The sequence below is a fragment of the Neoarius graeffei genome, chromosome 18, assembly GCF_027579695.1.
Source record: "Neoarius graeffei isolate fNeoGra1 chromosome 18, fNeoGra1.pri, whole genome shotgun sequence".
Classification (NCBI taxonomy): domain Eukaryota; kingdom Metazoa; phylum Chordata; class Actinopteri; order Siluriformes; family Ariidae; genus Neoarius; species Neoarius graeffei.
The window spans coordinates 59,038,491-59,056,231 of NC_083586.1; positions in this window are offsets into that span (position 1 = coordinate 59,038,491).

The following is a 17,741-nucleotide window of genomic DNA, read 5'->3' on the forward strand; positions in this document are numbered from 1 at the left end:
TTTTTTAAAGACAGCCAAGAGTCAAGTGTTTTATTCCAATGGAAAAAAAAAAGTGCCTGCAAACATACACAAAAGGCACATAATATCAGGCACTGAATTAAAAAAAAAAAAAAAAAAAAAGGTTGTGAATGTAAACAGTAGCTGATGGACTGGTAACATTATTGCATTGATCCCAATTAGAGTCATCGTCAGTGTGTGAAGTGGTTTGCTTCCCCAGTCACACTATAAAAGGAGAGAGAAGAAAAAAAAAATCATCCAGTATATTAACCAACCACTAAATACATTTTAATGATGACCACTAGATTATTAAAAGGCCAAGAAAGGCAGTATATTAGCCATACCATTACTTTTAATCTACGTGGTTCACTTCTATAAGGATTCCAGAGCCATTTATGAGGTCATTATTATGGGTTATAATTTTTTAATCCGGGCGGCACGGTGGTGTAGTGGTTAGCGCTGTCGCCTCACAGCAAGAAGGTTCTGGGTTCGAGCCCCGTGGCTGGCGAGGGCCTTTCTGTGTGGAGTTTGCATGTTCTCCCTGTGTCCGCGTGGGTTTCCTCCGGGTGCTCCGGTTTCCCCCACAGTCCAAAGACATGCAGGTTAGGTTAACTGGTGACTCTAAGGTGGTGTTTACATTAGACCGTATCCGTCTCGTTTTCGTCGCGGATGCACTGTCCGTTCACATTAAAACGCCGGGAAACGACTCCACAGGCGGAACAACTTGAATCGGCCAGGGCCCACGTATTCAATCCATTACGTATCTGATCCGGTGCTGTGTAAACATTGAGGAACGAGGATACGCAGTGCTGAGCTCTAGCTGACGTCGTCATTGGACAACGTCACTGTGACATCCACCTTCCTGATTCGCTGGCGTTGGTCATGCCACATTGGTCATGTGCCGCGACTGCTGAAAAACGGCGCGGACTTTCACTTCCTGCTATTTGTCCCGAATCACTGCTCGTGCACTTCACTCGCGCGCTCTGTGAGCTGCGCAGGGCCGGAGTGCGCACCCTCCAGAGGGCACTCGCTGTTCAGGGCGGAGTGATTTGGAGCGCAGGATGCCTGCGGAGCCGAGCGTATCCGTGTATTGGCGTTGCTGTGTGCACGCGAATCGTTTTAAAAACGTTAATCTGATGATCCGCTGATACGGTCTAATGTAAACCCCACCTAAATTGAGCGTAGGTGTGAATGTGAGTGTGAATGGTTGTCTGTGTCTATGTGCAGCCCTGTGATGACCTGGCGACTTGTCCAGGGTGTACCCCGCCTTTCGCCCGTAGTCAGCTGGGATAGGCTCCAGCTTGCCTGCGACCCTGTAGAACAGGATAAAGCGGCTACAGATAATGAGATGAGAATTTTTTAATCCCGTTCCAGCTCAAAAACATCTCTATCAAGTTATAATCGGTCAAGAGTGTTTAGACAGAAATGGAATAAAACCATGGAAAGGGTGAAATCCAAGGAGCTAGTCATTAACTTTGGGAGGTCCAGACCAAGGTCACGAACAGTTCTGATCAAGGGAGTCGGGGTGGAGGCTGTGGATTCCTACAAGTACCTCGGGCTGTGGCTGGACAGCAAGCTGGACTGGACTTACAACACCAAACACTTATACAGGAAGGGACAGAGCAGGCTGTACTTCCTGAGGAGGCTGCGGTCCTTTAACATCTGCAGGAAACTCCTGTGGATGTTCTATCAGTCTGTGGTCGCCAGTGTCCTGTTTTACACCGTGATGTGCTGGAGGAGGCAGCACATCCAAGAAGGACACATCCAGGCTGGACAAACTGATCAGGCAGGCCGGCATGAAGCTGGACTCTCTGGTGACGGTGGCAGAGAAGAGGACTATAAACTACTGAACATCATGGACAATGCCAGTCACCCTCTGCACACAGTCATCAGCAACCAGAGGAGCCTGTTCAGGGACAGAATGCTCCTTATCAAGCGCAGGACAAACAGACTTAAAAACTCCTTTGTCCCTCACGCCATCAGACTGTACAACTCCTCTCGGGGAGTAACAGGAGGACAGCCTAGCCTGACAAAAAGCAATTCTGGACAATGTGCAATACCTCTCCTGCTGGACTCCCCCCTTCTTCTTTTCCCATATCTTATTCTTTTTTATATACATGTCTCATCTCATTATCTCTAGCCGCTTTATCCTGTTCTACAGGGTCGCAGGCAAGCTGGAGCCTATCCCAGCTGACTATGGACGAAAGGCGGGGTACACCCTGGACAAGTCGCCAGGTCATCACAGGGCTGACACATAGACACAGACAACCATTCACACTCACATTCACACCTACGCTCAATTTAGAGTCACCAGTTAACCTAACCTGCATGTCTTTGGACTGTGGGGGAAACCGGAGCACCCGGAGGAAACCCACGCGGACACGGGGAGAACATGCAAACTCCACACAGAAAGGCCCTCGCCGGCCACGGGGCTCGAACCCGGACCTTCTTGCTGTGAGGCAGCAGCGCTAACCACTACACCACCGTGCCGCCCTTTTTATATATTATATGTAAATACTTAATTTATCTAGAAGTTTTCTCTATTTTCTATTCTCTGTTTATCCTGTAATGATGCTGCTGGAATTTTATTCCCCTGAGGAAACCCTCCCAAAGGGATCAATAAAGTTATCTAATCTAATCCCTGAATACAGGAGTCTTGTATGTCAGTAAACATACCAGCACAACCCAGCCTGATGTGACTCAGTCATCATCATCGTCAGGAACAAAGATATCATGCTCTTCCAAAACAGCTGCAAACTTCTTGCTGATGAGTGTGCCCACGTAGAGGAACGGGACCACCACCACAGTCATGCGCAAAACACCAAACGGGACCTGCAAACAGCATCAAATCCAAATGAGCGAGACTATTCAGTGTAAAGATGTCCTGACTGACAAATACACCAAAGCAGAGCAGTCCATGCAAAGTTCCTGACACACCTGAGGCAGGTAATACAGATGAGTCACATCTTTCAGTCTTGATCACTTGGTGTGGGTGTGTAGAAAGCTTGAAAACAAAATGTATAGAAGGCTGGGGCAATCCTGAAAGACCAGACTGACTCGTACTGCCTTCGTCGTGAGAACATTTGAGCGTACCCTGGGATTTAACATCAATTTATATTATAACCAATAAACTGTGGGTGGTAAAAGAGAGAAACTGGACTTGCTTGAAGATTCTTGAAAGAATCTTTTACCACCCAGTTTACCATGACCTGGATGACTGAGAATCTTCACAGACATTATAGAGCAATTCCAGCGTTATGGACGTGACACTTGAACTCAAAATGGCAACAAATGACCCAGTGCATGTTTTATTGTCTCCCAGTATTTAAACAGGTGTTGCATATTTTAAGGCTGTACCATACTGGAGAAGTGATAGAACAAGAACAATTCCCATAGTACATCTAGGGCATGCCAGAAAACGCCAATAAAAGATGCGTTATGGATGTGACAGAAAAAGTATCACTTTTCTTGGGTGACTGTACATTTTTATCAAACTCTGTGAAATTGTAAACCTAATGTCGAAATGGAGATATCCATTTGATAGAGGGGTCCAAGGTGAATATTAAAAAATCTTTGTTTAAAATATTTTGTACTTCATGCAGAGTTTCGGAAGGAAAAGTCAGCGTTATGGATGTGACGAAATTCCGTTATGGATGTGACGCGTCTGAAATAGACATGGCATATGTTTAGAAAATCAGCAATTTAACCACCATAACCCTTTGAAAAACTCTCTAAATATCAGCTAAAACTATCAAAGTTCTTAAATAATATTTAGGATGGCTATTGTTTTGCTGTTTTGTGGATTTTAGCATACATTTCTGTGGCTTGTGGCAATAATATAGAATTGTACATGATCAAAGTTGATTTTAGCTTGGGGTTTACATTATAAGAAAGAAAGACTGACAGTGACATATTAGGTGATCAAAATATTTATTTATGTATGTATTTATTTATTTGTTTATGTATTTAGTTTGTTTAGTTTGAAATTTGGGATCTCCTGTGAGGTTGACATTTACATGGAATTGCCCTATAACCAATAAAACCATATTACAAAATCATAACCTGTTTAATTATTGTCTGAGGGAGTTATTTTGGACTTTATTATTTTTTAAAAAAAAGTCGAAAGTCAGTCGTTTTAACAGAAAACACTTTTCAGGATCCAACTGTCACTTCCGCATTCAATGAGTGGGCGTCAAAACTAGTCTAAGGACGCGTTGATTGGTCCAGAAAACGTCAGTCAAACAATTCTTCCATGTTCATTGGCTCGCATGCTACCGTGGTTACAACACCGATTTAAAAAAAAAAGTTACAAAACATTAAAATTATATTTTACAGAAAAGTTAAACTTTAATATGTTTTATATTAAAATTATTCAAGTCCAAACAGTTCGTTTTTTTTTTAAATCTAGTAGTTGCTACGATACAAAACAAACAAAAAAAATCCTGCAAAGCTTTGATTGGTCAAACGACACGTCCGTCAAAATAATCCTCCATTTTCATTGGCTGGCAGGTATCTACACGCTAGTCCTTCAGAGTTACATTTAGTTATGTTCTAGCCCGGTTTTGGTAGAGATTAGAAAGAAAACACGTACTTTTTCTGGTTTGGTGAGTATAGCGCCCGACGTTGAGCTCACCGCGTTTCGACTCAGTGCAACTCCTTTCATATTTCCTGAGTTTAATCCGGCGTTCCTAGTGAGGAAAGTCCGAAATAGGGCGCGCGCTGCCAACGCCATATTTCCTGTATGATGTGTTGTGCATTTGGAGAACTCGCTCTTATAGCACACTCACGCCCTGTTTTGATTCTCCGCTAGAGGGCGACAAATGCACAGTTCAGCGGGGGGAAAAAAACATTTACAGAAATTGATATTAGGTCTGTAGCCTTATTAGGCTATTGTATTCTCATCTCATCTCATTATCTCTAGCCGCTTTATCCTGTTCTACAGGGTCGCAGGCGAGCTGGAGCCTATCCCAGCTGACTACGGGTGAAAGGCGGGGTACACCCTGGACAAGTCGCCAGGTCATCACAGGGCTGACACATAGACACAGACAACCATTCACACTCACATTCACACCTACGGTCAATTTAGAGTCACCAGTTAACCTAACCTGCATGTCTTTGGACTGTGGGGGAAACCGGAGCACCCGGAGGAAACCCACGCGGACACGGGGAGAACATGTAAACTCCACACAGAAAGGCCCTCGCCGGCCACGGGGCTCGAACCCGGACCTTCTTGCTGTGAGGCGACAGCGCTAACCACTACACCACCGTGCCGCCCGCTATAGTATTCTATTCAGCACAAATTAAAACAGGATTATTTAGCAACCAAAAACATATTTAATGTACCGTTATTACCTTATACATAGACGATACTGAAGAGAAACCAAGAAGCCTTTATTTGTCACATGTACAGTGGTATGCAAAAGTTTGGGCACCCCTGGTCAAAATTGTTGTTACTGTGAACAGTTAAGCAAGTTGAAGATGAAATGATCTCCAAAAGGCATGAAGTTAAAGATGACTCATTCCGTGTATATTTTAAGCAAAAACAAGTTTTTATTTTCATCTTTTACATTTTCAAAAATGGTGGCACGGTGGTGTAGTGGTTAGCGCTGTCGCCTCACAGCAAGAAGGTCCGGGTTCGAGCCCCGGGGCCGGCAAGGGCCTTTCTGTGTGGAGTTTGCATGTTCTCCCCGTGTCCGCGTGGGTTTCCTCCGGGTGCTCCGGTTTCCCCCACAGTCCAAAGACATGCAGGTTAGGTTAACTGGTGACTCTAAATTGAGCGTAGGTGTGAATGTGAGTGTGAATGGTTGTCTGTGTCTATGTGTCAGCCCTGTGATGACCTGGCGACTTGTCCAGGGTGTACCCCGCCTTTCGCCCGTAGTCAGCTGGGATAGGCTCCAGCTTGCCTGCGACCCTGTAGAACAGGATAAAGTGGTTAGAAATAATGAGATGAGACATTTTCAAAATGACAAAAAAGGAAAAAGGCCCTAAGCAAAAGTTTGGGCACCCTGCATGGTTAGTACCTAGTAACACCCCCTTTGGCAAGTATCACAGCTTGTAAACACTTTTGTAGCCAGCTAATAATCTTTCAGTTCTTACTTGGGGGATTTTCACACATTTGTCCTTGCAAAAGGCTTCCAGTTCTACAAGTTTCTTGGGCTGTCTTGCATGCGCTGCTCTTTTGAGATCTATCCACAGGTTTTCAATGATGTTTAGATCAGGGGACTGTGAGGGCCCGAGCAAAACCTTCAGCTTGGGCCTCTTGAGGTATTCCATTGTAGATTTTGAGGTGTGTTTTGGATCATCGTCTTATTGTAGGACCCGTCCTCTTTTTAACTTCAACTTTTTTACAGATGGTGTGATGTTTGCTTCCAGAATTTGCTGGTATTTATTCGAATCCATGCTTCCCTCGACTAATGAAATGTGCCCTGTGCTGCTGGCTGCAATACAACCCCAAAGCATGATCGATCCACACCCATGCTTCAGAGTTGGAGAGGTGTTCTTTTCCTGGAATTTGGCCCCCTTTTTTCTCCAAACATACCTTTGTACACTGTGGCCAAAAAGTTCTATTTTGATTTCATCAGTCCACAGGACTTGTTTCCAAAATGCATCAGGCTTATTTAGATGTTCATCTGCAAACTTCAGACGCTGAATTTTGTGGCTCGGACGCAGGAACGGTTTTCTTCTGATGACTCTTCCATGAAGGTCATATTTGTTCAGGTGTCGCTGCATAGTAGAACAGTGCACCACCACTCCAGGGTCTGCTAAAGCTTTCTGAAGGTCTTTTGCAGTCAAACAGGGTTTTTATTTGCCTTTCTAGCAATCCAACGAGCAGTTCTTTCAGAAAGTTTTCTTCATCTTCCAGACCTCACCTTGATCTCCACTGTTTCTGTTAACTGCCATTTCTTAATAACATTACGATCTGAGGAAACAGCTACCTGAAAACACTTTGCTACGTTCTTGTAGCCTTCTCCTGCTTTGTGAGCATCAATTATTTTATCATTCAGAATGCGAGGGAGTTGCTTAGAGGAGCCCATGGCTGTTGATTTTAGGGACAAGTTTGAGGAGTCAGAGAATTTATACAGCTTTGAAATCTGCATCATCTGACCTTTCCTAACAAAGAATTTGAACAAGCCACAGCTCAATAAGCTAATTAAGGTCTGGAACCTTGGTCAAAGTTACCTGAGAACTCAAATGTATTAGGGTGCCCAAACTTTCGCATGGTGTTCCTTTTCTTTTTTCACTCTCCAATTGTACAAAGCAAAAATAATACACAAATCTTGCAGAAAACGCTGAAAAGAAATGTGTCGTCTTTACCTTTATGCCTTTTGGTGATCAGTTCATCTTCTGCTCACTTAACTATTCACAGTAACAGACATTTTCAGTAAGGGTGCCCAAACTTTTGCATGCCACTGTACACTCAAGCACAGACACAGTGAAATGTAGCCTCTGCATTTAACCCATCTGAAGTAATGAACACACACACATACAGTGGTGCTTGAAAGTTTGTGAACCCTTTACACAAATGAGACAAAAATATTATACTTGGTCATTTATTTATTTATTTATTGAGGAAAATGACCCAATATTACATATCTGTGAGTGGCAAAAGTATGTGAACCTTTGCTTTCAGTATCTGGTGTGACCCCCTTGTGCAGCAATAACTGCAACTAAACGTTTGTGGTAACTGTTGATCAGTCCTGCACACCGGCTTGGAGGAATTTTAGCCCATTCCTCCATACAGAACAGGTTCAACTCTGGGATGTTGGTGGGTTTCCTCACATGAACTGCTCGCTTCAGGTCCTTCCACAACATTTCCATTGGATTAAGGTCAGGACTTTGACTTGGCCATTCCAAAACATTAACTTTATTCTTCTTTAACCATTCTTTGGTAGAACGACTTGTGTGCTTAGGGTCGTTATCTTGCTGCATGACCCACCTTCTCTTGAGATTCAGTTCATGGACAGATGTCCTGACATTTTCCTTTAGAATTCGCTGGTATAATTCAGAATTCATTGTTCCATCAATGATGGCAAGCCGTTCTGGCCCAGATGCAGCAAAACAGGCCCAAACCATGATACTACCACCACCATGTTTCACAGATGGGATAAGGTTCTTATGCTGGAATGCAGTGTTTTCCTTTCTCCAAACATAACGCTTCTCATTTAAACCAAAAAGTTCTATTTTGGTCTCATCCATACACAAAACATTTTTCCAATAGCCTTCTGGCTTGTCCACGTGATCTTTAGCAAACTGCAGATGAGTAGCAATGTTCTTTTTGGAGAGAAAAGGGCTTTGTTCTCGCAACCCTGCCATGCACACCATTGTTGTTCAGAATCAGATCAGAATCAGAATTACTTTATTAATCCCCAGAGGGAAATTCAAATTTGCTACCAAGCTCCTGAATCAAAGAAGAAGTAAACATGTCTAAAAATAGAAGATAAAATTGTCTGAAAAAAGAATAAATAAAAATAAAATAAATTTAAATAAGTTCAGTGTTCTCCTGATGGTGGACTCATGAACATGAACATTAGCCAATGTGAGAGAGGCCTTCAGTTGCTTAGAAGTTACCCTGGGGTCCTTTGTGACCTCGCCAACTATTACACACCTTGCTCTTGGAGTGATCTTTGTTGGTCGACCACTCCTGGGGAGGGGAACAATGGTCTTGAATTTCCTCCATTTGTACACAATCTGTCTGACTGTGGATTGGTGGTGTCCAAACTCTTTAGAGATGGTTTTGTTACCTTTTCCAGCCTGATGAGCATCAACAATGCTTTTACTGAGGTCCTCAGAAACCTCCTTTGTTCGTGCCATGATACACTTCCACAAACGTGTTGTGAAGATCAGACTTTGATAGATCCCTGTTCTTTAAATAAAACAGGGTGCCCACTCACACCTGATTGTCATCCCATTGATTGGAAACACCGGACTCTAATTTCACCTTCAAATTAACTGCTAATTCTAGAGGTTCACATACTTTTGTCATTCACAGATATGTAATATTGGATCATTTTCCTCAATAAATAAATGACCGAGTCTAATGTTTTTGTGTCATTTGTTTAACTGGGTTCTCTTGATCTACTTTTAGGACTTGTGTGAAAATCTGATGATGTTTTAGGTTATATTTATGCAGAAATATAGACAATTCTAAAGGGTTCACAAACTTTCAAGCACCACTGTACCCAGAGCAGTGAGCAGCTATGCTACAGCACCTGGGGAGCAGTTAGGGGTTAGGTGCCCTTGGAAGCGCACTTCAGCCCAACCTCAGGCCACGGCTGCTTCATGTTAGCCTAACCTGCATGTCTTTGGACTGTGGGGGAAACCAGAGCACCTGGAGGAAGCCCACGCGGACACGGAGAAAACATGCAAACTCAACCCAGAAAGGCCCCCGTCGGCCGCTGGGCTCGAACCCAGAACCTTCTTGCTGTGAGGCGACAGTGCTAACCACTACACCACTGTGCCGCCAGGAACTAGAACAATATGAACATATAGCTCATAAATTAACAAGTAGTTGTTTCAAATGTATGTTTAATGATCTACTCTAAGATGATTGTCCCTGTATATAGGCTCTCTGCAAGGCCTAAGATACACTATCGATATAACTAAAAGTATGTGCACCCCTAACCACGACACCTAAATGTGCTTGTTGAGTATCCTATTTCAGATTTATTCCTTCTTTGTTGTTATGATATACATGTTGCTGACATCAAATTCAAAATGAGCATATATATATATATATATATATATATAAAAAAATCTCCTTCTCACCCCCGGCGGGGGGGTGGTATCCATGTCATCCTCAAGCTCGGGTCCTCTACCAGAGGCCTGGGAGTTTGAGGGTTCTGCGCAGTATCTTCGATGTTCCTAGTACTGCACTCTTCTGGACTGAGGCTTCAGATGTTGTTCCTGGGATTTGCTGGAGCCACTCTCCCAGTTTGGGGGTTACTGCCCCAAGTGCCCCCACTACCACGGGGACTACGCAACCCTTGACCTTCCACATCCGTTCCAGCTGTTCTTTCAACCCTTGATACTTCTCAAGTTTCTCATGTTCCTTCTTCTTGATGTTGGCGTCAGCTGGGATCGCCACATCTATCACCACCACCCTCTTCTGCTCTTTGTCCACCACCACTATGTCCGGTTGGTTAGCCAGGATCTGTTTGTCAGTCTGGAAGCTGAAGTCCCACAGAACCTTGGCCCTGTTGTTCTCAGCCACCTTCTGTGGTATGGCCCATTGGGACTTGGGTACTTCTATTCCATACTGGTTGCAGATGTTCCTGTATACTATCCCAGCCACTTGGTTGTGCCTCTCCATGTACGCTGATCCAGCTAGCATCTTACACCCTGCTACTATGTGCTGGACTGTTTCAGGGGCTTCTTTGCACAGTCTGCATCTTGGGTCTGATCTACTCTGGTAGATCCTGGCCTCTATGGCTCTTGTGCTTATGGCCTGTTCTTGTGCTGCCATGATTAGTGCCTCTGTGCTGTCTGTCAGTCCTGCATTATCCAGCCACTGGTAGGATTTCTTGATATCAGCCACTTCCTCTATCTGACGGTGGTACATGCCATATAGGGGTTTGTCTCTCCAGGTTGTCTGTTCCTCCTCCTCCTCTGCACTCTCATCAGGGTTCTGCTGCCTGAGACATTCACTTAGCAGTTCATCCTTTGGGGCCATCTTTCTGATGTATTCTCGGATTTTCGATGTTTCATCCTGGACCGTGGTCTTGACGCTCACTAGCCCTCGGCCTCCCTCTTTCCGCTTAGTGTATAGTCTCAGGGTGCTGGACTTGGGGTGGAACCCTCCATGCATGGTGAGGAGCTTTCTAGTCTTGATATCTGTGGCTTCTATCTCCTCCTTTGGCCAGTTTATGATACCAGCGGGGTATCTGATGACTGGTAGTGCATACATGTTGATGGCTCGGACCTTGTTCTTACCATTCAGCTGACTTTTCAGGACCTGCCTTACTCTCTGGAGGTATTTGGCTGTGGTTGACTTCCTTGTGGCCTCTTCATGGTTTCCATTAGCCTGTGGAATGCCAAGGTACTTGTAGCTGTCTTGGATATCACCTATGTTGCCCTCTGGTAGGTCAATCCCCTCAGTCCGGATGATCTTGCCTCTCTTTGAGACCATCCGGCCACACTTGTCCAATCCGAATGACATCCCTATGTCATCGCTGTAGATCCGGGTGGTGTGGATCAGCGAGTCTATTTCTCGCTCGTTCCTGGCATACAGCTTGATGTCATCCATGTAGAGCAGGTGGCTGATTGTTGTCCCACTACGGAATCGGTACCCGTAGCCGCTCTTCGTGATGATCTGACTGAGGGGGTTCAGGCCTATGCAGAACAGCAGTGGTGATAGCGCATCTCCTTGGTATATGCCGCACTTGATGTTGACTTGGGCAATGGGTTTTGAGTTGGCCTCTAGGGTTGTCTTCCACATTTCCATTGAGTTCTGGATGAAGGTCCTTAGGTTCCTGTTGATCTTATACAGTTCCAGACATTCCAGTATCCATGTGTGTGGCATTGAGTCGTAGGCTTTCTTGTAGTCAATCCAGGCAGTGCACAGGTTGGTCTGTCTCTTCTTACAGTCTCGGGCGACTGTTCTATCGACCAGTAGCTGGTGCTTGGCTCCTCTGGTGTTACTGCCAATTCCTTTCTGTACCTCGCTCATGTATTGAGCCACATGCTTACTCATTTTTGCTGCAATGATGCCTGACAGGGCCTTCCATGTTGTGCAGAGACAGGTAATTGGCCGGTAGTTGGATGGGATGGGTCCCTTCTGGGGGTCCTTCATGATTAGGACTGTCCTGCCTTGGGTTAGCCATTCTGGGTGGGTTCCATCCCTCAGCAGCTGGTTCATCTGTGCTGCTAGGCGTTCATGGAGTGCAGTTAGCTTCTTCAGCCAGTACGTATGGATCATATCGGGGCCTGGTGCTGTCCAGCTCTTCATCTTTGACACTCTTTCTTGGACGTCTGCCATTGAGATGGTTACTGGTTCTTGTTCTGGGAGGTTGCTGTGGTCAGCTCTTAGGTCCACTAACCATTGGGCATCGGTGTTGTGTGATGCCTTTCTTTCCCATATGTCTCTCCAGTATTTTTCCACCTCAGCTCTTGGTGGGTCTGACTGGTTGTTGTTCCCCTGCCACTGAGAGTACACCTTGGCTGGTTCAGTGGAGAACAGCTTGTTTATTCTCCTGGCCTCTCCCTCCTTGGTGTATCTCCTCAACCGGGTGGCCAGAGCTGTTAGTCGCTGTTTGGCAGTTTCGAGTGCCTCTGGTATGGAGAGTGAGTTGTACTTCCTGGGTGCCCCTTTATTCACCATGTTCCCTTTCTGTAGTTCAGCTAGCTGGCTAACTTCTCTCCGTGCTGCCTTTATCTTGGCCTCTAATCGTCTCTTCCATGGTGGATACTGTTTGTTATGTCCCGAGCCCACCTTGTGTCCAAGCATCTCCATGATTACTGTTGCTGTACTGTGTATCAGCTTGTTGGTCTCAGTGATGGTTCTTGTGGAGATTGTCTTCAGAGCAGCATTCACATCTACTAGTAGATCTTCTGAAGGTACTTGGCAACTCAGCTTCGGTATTCGTCGGGGGCTCCAGGTTTCCAGTTGGGTCACGATCTTCCTTCTCAGGTCAGCAGCTGTTGTGTTGAGGCTGTTAGTTTTTGGGGCTTGGTACCCAATCTCTGGTTGTGGGGATGATGACATCTCCCCGCTGACCTGTCTTCCTGGCTCCCCCTTGCCGTAGCATCGTTGTTGTATTTCATTAATCTCTAGTTGTGATAGTAGATTTCGATTACGGATGTTGGAACACTGAGCTAATAGCTGTTTCTTTGTTAGCCTTGATTGTGGGTTTCGAAGTATCCAATGGTCCCACATTCTCTGCATGTATCCCCTCTCTCTGGGATTGCTTGTATAGTAGCATTCCAGCAAATCCGTATTTTTCTGTCCTCGTCCATCGATGTCTTGTTCCAGTAGCCCATTTCTCATCAGTTTGCCCTGGTTCCCTAGCAACTGACGCAGACCTTGTTGACCCGGGCGACGTCTGAGCCGGTATGACTCTATCAGTTATGTCTTCACTCATTCCTGAGGTAGGCTGATATATCATGAGGGGTTTTTGCCTAAGAACCCTTACTGGATGATGTTTTGCCCCGACCGGGATTCGAACCCCGATCTCCTGCGTCGTAGTCAGTGAGTGTTACCACTGTACTATCCAGCTGATATATATATATATATATTCAAAAAACAAAATTTATCAGTTTCAACTTTCAATATGTTGTCTTTGTACTATTTTCAATGAAATATAGGGTTTTCATGATTTGCAAATTATCGCATTCTGTTTTTATTTACAGTTTACACAGCGATCCAACTTTTTTGGAATTGGGGTTGTAGATAGATAATGTACAGTATAATACAGATATTTTAGATATATTGTATATAATAAAGGTATTCTATATTATGTTTGTAGATTGCATATTATATTGTGTAATGTCTAGATTGTCCATATTGTACATTACATGCACATATATACATTTTTCTTACATCACATATACATAACTTATATGTGATGTAATATGTACTTATATGTACTTATATATATAAGATGAAGAGCGCAGGGGTGGACCATCATCGTACCTCGTGGACTATGGACTATCTCACAAACAAACCACAGTATGTGAGACTGAAGGACTGTGCGTCAGACACCATTCTTTGCAAGCACAGGGGCTCCACAGGGGACAGTCCTGGCCCCATTTCTGTTCACACTTTACACTGCGGACTTTAGATACAATACAACTACCTGTCATCTACAGAAGTTCTCTGATGACTCTGCTATTGTGGGCTATATCTTAGATGGCAAGTACAGAGAACTGACAAGGAACTTTGTGGACTCGTGCCAACGGAACTCCCTCCAGATCAATACAAGTAAAACCAAGGAACTGGTGGTGGATTTCCGCAGGACGAGGTTCTCTTCACCTACCCCAGTGAACATTCAGGGAAAGGACATTGAGATCGTTAGGAGCTACAAGTACCTGAGTGTTCATCTGAACAATAAACTGGACTGGACTGATCACACACACTCCCTGTACAAGAAAGGCCAGAGCAGACTCCACCTGCTGAGGAGGCTCAGGGCCTTTGGAGTTCAGGGTCCACTTCTGAACTCTTTTTATGATTCTGTGGTGGCATCAGCCATATTCTATGGAGTTGTCTGTTGGGGAAGCAGTATCACAACAGCAGAGAGGAAAAACTTAACAAACTGATTAGGAAGGCAGGATCTGTCTTGGGCTGTGCAGTGGACTCGGTGGACATAGACGGGGAGAGGAGGATGTTGGCCAAGTTGTCATCCTTAATGGTGAACACCCCCCATCCACTGCAGGAGACAGTAGCAGCACTGGGCAGCTCCTTCAGTGACCGGCTCCTCCATCTGCGGTGTGTTAAGGAGAGATACAGCAGCTCCTTCCTCCGTACTGCTGTGAGACTGTACAACCGGCACCTCACCAAGCACAGCACCAGACACTCCTCACAATAATCAACAATACTGTCCAGATCACTTCTACATCCATAGAAACCCCTCTGAACGTATACTGTGCGCACTGACTATCAGCATCAGTACTTTACAGCAAACTGCTAGCTACGCACTGTTAAAATGGCTCTTGTGCAATATACCTATACCTACTACCTGGGTAATACTTACACGTGCAATTCCACCTTTGTAATACACTTGTGTTAACTATATATCTGCAAACCATTTAATTTATGCAAATTTGTTAATTTTTTATCTCTAAATTTGTAGTTTATTTCTTTTATATGTATCCTTTTTTGTATACACTACGTTCAGACTGCAACCTGAAACGACCCATATCCGATTTGTTGTGAAATCCGATTTTTTTGTTAGGCCGTTCACATTACCAATTATATGAGACTTGTATGCGATCTCCAATATGAACGGAAAACGACCCAAAAGTGTCCCGCATGCGCAAATTGACACGTAATAAGCACATCTACATAATACGTAAACAAAAAAAAGCGCACTCTTCAAGTTTGCAAGTAAAGCATGGAGATGAGGTGAGACCTGGCGATGTGGTTTTTGTGGCGGCGGCGGAACTCACACAATAATCTGATTAATGTGAGCAGCAGAGTAATGAGACCGAAGGTGTCAAATTACTGGAAATTTCCAGAACAATCTTATAATCTTGTAATACAGGATGGTTTAAGTTATAAATCAGTTATAGAAACTGTTTTATTTAATCAGGCTAACAGATCAACATCCAGGTCCCTACCAAATCCACCATTAGCTTGATCAATTCTATAAAAGTCTATTTAAATTCTGAAAACTGTACAAATGTTGCTGTTTTCCACCAAAGAGGCGGGATTAGCCAACGCAAAATAGTGACGTTTGTCTCTTGTTGATGACGTGTAGGTCGTATGAATGCGACCTGTCCGGTCAGACTGCAGTCGCATGTGAAAATAACGGATATGCATCGGATTTAGGACCACATATCCAAGCGGCCTGGGTCACATGTGAAAAAATCGGATCTGTGTCGTTCAGATTGTCAATAACAAATCGGATACAGGTCGCATATGGGCAAAAAAATCGGATATGGGTCGTTTCAGGGTGCAGTCTGAACGTAGTCTTAGTACTTTTGCACTACTCCTTCACTGCCATTATAGAAGATAGATAGAATGCCTTTATTGTCACTGCACAAATGTACAACGAAATTTAGTTCATCACAGGAGAGTAAAGCCGCTGCATACGTACGCGCCTCCACTCTTGGCCACTAAAGCCCAAGGCCGTCCTCTGTTAACCTAACCTGCATGTCTTTGGACTGTGGGGGAAACCGGAGCACCCGGAGGAAACCCATGCAGACACGGGGAGAACATGCAAACTCCACACAGAAAGACCCCCGTCGGCCGCTAGGCTCGAACCCAGAACCTTCTTGCTGTGAGGCGACAGTGCTAACAGTGCAGATATATATATATATATATATATATATATATATATATATATATATATATATATATATATATATATAAAATCTCATTATCTCTAGGCACTGTGCTCGCAGCTTCCAACAGGGATGAACCTGTGATGAAGGATCGCATGAGACTCGTTTCCTCGGTCAGACGTGCCTGCAGTTCCTGTTCGAACACAGACAGGAAGTGATAATACTGACACAGAGACACAGTTCTAGTGCTGGACCAGTGTGAAAATTAATAACACGAAGTCTGCAGATCAGAATGAAACGGGAAGTTGTGGTTGTCGGAGCTCAGGGAGATTCAGTCCACTCACTCAGACTGAGCTCTGTTCAGACACACTGACTGTAACGAGTGAACTCTAATCTCTCACTCATCACGCTCTCATCTCATCCGTCTCTTTATTTACCTTTAACATCAGTACAGTTTAACGCCACTCAACCCCTAAACATCTCATCTCATCATCTCTAGCCGCTTTATCCTGTCCTACAGGGTCGCAGGCAAGCTGGAGCCTATCCCAGCTGACTACGGGCGAAAGGCGGGGTACACCCTGGACAAGTCGCCAGGTCATCACAGGGCTGACACATAGACACAGACAACCATTCACACTCACATTCACACCTACGCTCAATTTAGAGTCACCAGTTAACCTAACCTGCATGTCTTTGGACTGTGGGGGAAACCGGAGCACCCGGAGGAAACCCACGCGGAGAAAATGCAAACTCCGCACAGAAAGGCCCTTACTGGCCATGGGGCTCGAACCCGGACCTTCTTGCTGTGAAGTGACAGGGATAATAAAAGGCTCATCTCATCTCATTATCTCTAGCCGCTTTATCCTGTCCTACAGGGTCGCAGGCAAGCTGGAGCCTATCCCAGCTGACTACGGGCGAAAGGCGGGGTACACCCTGGACAAGTCGCCAGGTCATCACAGGGCTGACACATAGACACAGACAACCATTCACACTCACATTCACACCTACGCTCAATTTAGAGTCACCAGTTAACCTAACCTGCATGTCTTTGGACTGTGGGGGAAACCGGAGCACCCGGAGGAAACCCACGCGGAGAACATGCAAACTCCGCACAGAAAGGCCCTTACTGGCCATGGGGCTCGAACCCGGACCTTCTTGCTGTGAAGTGACAGGGATAATAAAAGGCTCATCTCATCTCATTATCTCTAGCCGCTTTATCCTGTCCTACAGGGTCGCAGGCAAGCTGGAGCCTATCCCAGCTGACTACGGGCGAAAGGCGGGGTACACCCTGGACAAGTTGCCAGGTCATCACAGGGCTGACACATAGACACAAACAACCATTCACACCTACGGTCAATTTAGAGTCACCAGTTAACCTAACCTGCATGTCTTTGGACTGTGAGGGAAACCGGAGCACCCGGAGGAAACCCACGCGGAGAACATGCAAACTCCGCACAGAAAGGCCCTTACTGGCCATGGGGCTCGAACCCGGACCTTCTTGCTGTGAGGCGACAGGGATAATAAAAGGATATATATATATATATATATATATATATATATATATATATATATATATATATTTATTTATTTATTTTTTCCCACCCCCCCAGTCAATATACTTGGTCAATAAATATAATTCTGATACACATTGTCTGAGGAACTCTGTAATATCCAATAAGAAAAGAGTATCTATTTGAGTGACGTTTAATTAGACCAATCAGTGCGCACAAGAGCTAAGCCAATAACCAATCGTTGGATGAGGTGGGATGGACTTTAGGCACGTTTGTAGATTTTTTTCCGCAGAAGGA